This window comes from Leiobunum rupestre, chromosome 4 (assembly GCF_980474605.1).
Source record: "Leiobunum rupestre chromosome 4, qqLeiRupe1.1.hap1, whole genome shotgun sequence".
NCBI classification, from domain to species: domain Eukaryota; kingdom Metazoa; phylum Arthropoda; class Arachnida; order Opiliones; family Sclerosomatidae; genus Leiobunum; species Leiobunum rupestre.
In genome coordinates, this window is record NC_143387.1 from 47,074,314 (window position 1) to 47,077,997 (window position 3,684).

The 3,684-nt window shown below is 35.7% G+C and overlaps 1 long non-coding RNA gene across 5 annotated transcripts; it reads left to right on the forward strand.

Annotated features, from left to right (window-relative positions):
• Window positions 1-1,321: 1,321 nt before the first annotated feature.
• Window positions 1,322-2,011, forward strand: LOC149948029 (uncharacterized). Of its 5 annotated transcripts, none has more exons than XR_016480567.1 (3): window positions 1,322-1,574; window positions 1,632-1,702; window positions 1,860-2,011. It is a non-coding gene; the product is annotated as an uncharacterized LOC149948029 (long non-coding RNA). The 5 variants fall into 5 exon arrangements; XR_016480568.1 differs by having other exon boundaries at window positions 1,882-2,011; XR_016480569.1 differs by having other exon boundaries at window positions 1,635-1,702.
• Window positions 2,012-3,684: the final 1,673 nt, after the last annotated feature.

Here is a 3,684-nt window from a genome sequence, read left to right on the forward strand (position 1 = left end):
AATGCAACTGGTTTTCCGGATGTCATTGGCTGCGTTGATGGTAGGCATATTGGCATTGTCGCACCTCCAACCACAGATAATCGATTCAGGGAAAACCTATATGTTAATCGGAAAGGAGCGCATTCAATAAATGTTCAGCTTGTGAGTAAATACTAAACGCTCAGTAAACAGTATTTAATGTATACGGAGGATAAGATTCATAGTACATATTTCTTGGTTTTTTTAGATTTGTGATAGTAACTTTCGAATTCTCAGTGTAAATGCACGATTCCCTGGTTCGACACATGATTCCCATATCTGGAGAATGGACCTTGCTCATCACTTTATGAAAAATCAATATTTAAGAGACCGAAGAGCTGCTGGTTACTTTTTAAGAACCTTTTTAATATGTTAAGTTAAATAATTACACGTATGTTTTAGGAGATAGCTGATACCCCCTACAACCTTAGTTGATAGCACCAATTGTTAATGCTGCAGCTAATTCACCGGAGGAGAGGTTTACTCAACTGCACACTAAAACGAGAAGCTGTATAGAAAGGTGTAACGGGATCCTCAAACAGCGCTTTCGTTGTTTGCTAGGTCATCGTGTCCTTCATTACCACCCAGTTGCAGCGGGGCGCATTACAAATGCATGTTGCACACTTTACAATCTGTGCATCGAGATAAATATTGAGCTTGATGAAGATCCGGATTCATCTGATGAAGAGGATGAAATCATTATAAATGGTTGTAATGAGCCTATTAATCATAATTGGTTAGCTCCTCGTACAGCAGTTAGACAAGGAATTATTAGGATTTTGCAACGACAATGATAACAAGGTAACCAGTACGTAGCTTTTAGAAATGATAAACATGGTTTTATTTTAACTGCAATGTTTTATTAAAATAGATACCACAGCTGACAGCTTTAAAAAACATAAATATCGCAGTTAACAGCATAGGAAGTTTTAGGAACTAAATAATCACTTTGGAACTGTGAAATGTTATGCTTTTTTTAAATAAACAGTTAATTCTTTCAATATTTTGGCTAATATGGCTGTGTTAGCAGTTGTTGCAACTGCATGTTGTTTTTGGGGCACGGCTTTCATCTCTTCTGCAGTAGCTAATTTATTTATAACCCCAACTTTACATTTTGTATCTGTAATTTTTCCTTTTCAATTTCTATAAGATTTTCTTTGGCCTTAGCTATTCTTTCTGTTGCTTTTGCATTAATCATCATAGCTTCTGCTAGTGTTTTCATTGAATCTCTAACGCCTTTCTAAATTAGGTTTTTCTCATCATCAAGTTCTTTTAACTTCTTTACTGCTATTTCAATGTTCCCTTCCTTATCTTTCTTTCTTTTCCCATATTCTTAAATGTAAAGAACAAGCTATTATATATTTGTTATTATTGTAACACTCATTTTTGGAAATACGTACTTGGTTATGACACTGAGTTAGTGTCAGTTTCTGATGGTAACTGTAAATTATTCCACGTAATCCTATCACCTTTGTCTTTTTCAAAAGTCTTTTGTGGGTGTATTTCGTCAGTTGGTGTAGATGGGATGGTTGGAGACAATGTTGCAGTACTTGTAGGTACAATTTCATATTAAATGCCTAAATAATCATTAATGACTACTAATTCATTGGCAGTAGCGTTTTTGGAGCCATCACTATGTTGTTGATTAGCGATTTTGCTTACATCCGGAGTGTTATTTTCCACGGTAGGTAGATTATACCCATTTATAATGCCCTTTTGAAGTTACAAAAAATATACATGTTTCACAAATTGTAATTTGTAAAGAGCCACACAATATTACTTACAAATCCAGGCAATTCTGTGTGACCCTCAACAACTTTCTCACCTATTATGTCTAATAGTCTCTCTTCAATTGGTGTTAAGAGATCTTTCGGTTTGGGTGCATCACCATAACCAGTGCCATTAGTGTGTCGCTTTAGCTTCGATGCCTTTGCTTTCGTAGCTGATTTCCAATCGCACCATGTCTGTATTGAAAATTGAAGCGTGAACAAACATGAAGGTACTAAACTATAGTAATTTAATATAGTTTTTAAGTTAATTACATTTCTCCACTTTGAACTGTCATCTGCTGGTCATTGTTAAGCAGCATGGTTGTTGTTTTGGTAAATTTACTGGAAACCTTTCCAGAAAGAAACTCTGGATGACTTTCCATAAATTGAAGAATAATTTATTGTTATTTTTCTGTAAATTTTGCTCCTCTTTTGTTGTTAATACTCTTGTTAATTAATGTAGTAGCCATAACGAAATAAAAAGGGCACTAACCAAAAGAAAGAAAAATAGAACTGCGCGCCAAAGGGTACACGTGTGTCGTGAAAGTTTTTTAGCCTCTTCCTCTAGTATAGAGGAAAGAGGCTGTTACTTTCGTTGCTGATGTAGGCGGTGGTGGTGGTGGTGAAGGTGAATAATACAGTGTAAGCTAGGATACAGTACAGGCTATAACTCCGTATACGACCCCGCGAAACGACGAATGCTCTTCAACGGCACTCGATATAAATTCAATTCAGGCGTCATTCGATTGGTATTAGTTCTCTCTATCTAACTATGCCAGTGGTGAGTCGCGGTTTTTAATCAAAGGGGGAAATTTTGCCCCCCGATTGGGAATTACGACTTATAGGACCCCGTGAAACGACGAATTCTCTTCAACGGCACTCGATATAAATTTAATTCAGGCGTCATTCGATTAGTATTAGTTATCTCTATCTACCTATGCCAGTGCTGAGCCACCGTTTTTAATCAAAGAGGTAAAATCAAGAGTGCTAGGAGGAAGAGGCTATTGTGGCTGTGCCATCTTGTTTAAATTGTAACGGCGTTTCCTATTGGTCCTATTTTTTTTAAAGTGACTTTTCCTCTAACGAGAGACTCCTTACCGAGACTTTGCTAACGAATGCCTAACGATAAAGGAGATAGGATAGCTTTTTAAAATAATTCTAACGAGAATCGTTATCCCGGTGATACGAATCTCTCGTTAGCTCAACGACATATATAATGTGTCATAACGAGAAAAAGATAGAATCGAGCCCCAGGCAGCCAAGGCCCATGATTATAGAAGGCCACATAAGAGTGTTGTATGGATCTTGGGCAAGTAAAGGAGGTGTGTACGCTTTGCCCGTTACGCGTGAACCTCTTAACGGTGACCGTAACTAAATGACCGTTAGAACTTCATATAAGCTAAAGTTCAGTTTAATTCTAAAATTTAGGTACTATTTATAAATATTTTATTATTAAATGAAATATCGAATTATAATTATAAAACGACTCTAAAAAAATAATACCGAAATAATTTATTTTTTTTATTCATAGATTATTCAAAAGTTTTATGTACATGGCGCTAGAAACATTACTAACAGTATAAATCGTATATTATTTTTGATACATTAGAATGATATGATGATTCTATATATACAGTTCAGACACGATTTCAAAATATTTACAGTTTACTATGTATAAGAAATAAGAAAACATTGCCTCTATGTAAATAAGACTAGGAAGATATTTCTGATATTCACTAGTAAATTATTCCAGAAATATAGAACATAGTGTTGACCCTTGGAACCGTAGTAACAGGAGATTCCAATCCCAACACTCGCGTCGCTATTAAACCTTAACTTCAGACCCAACCGAAAATTTAGCGTTAAACCTAAGTATACAGTGCTCAAACGCCCTTAA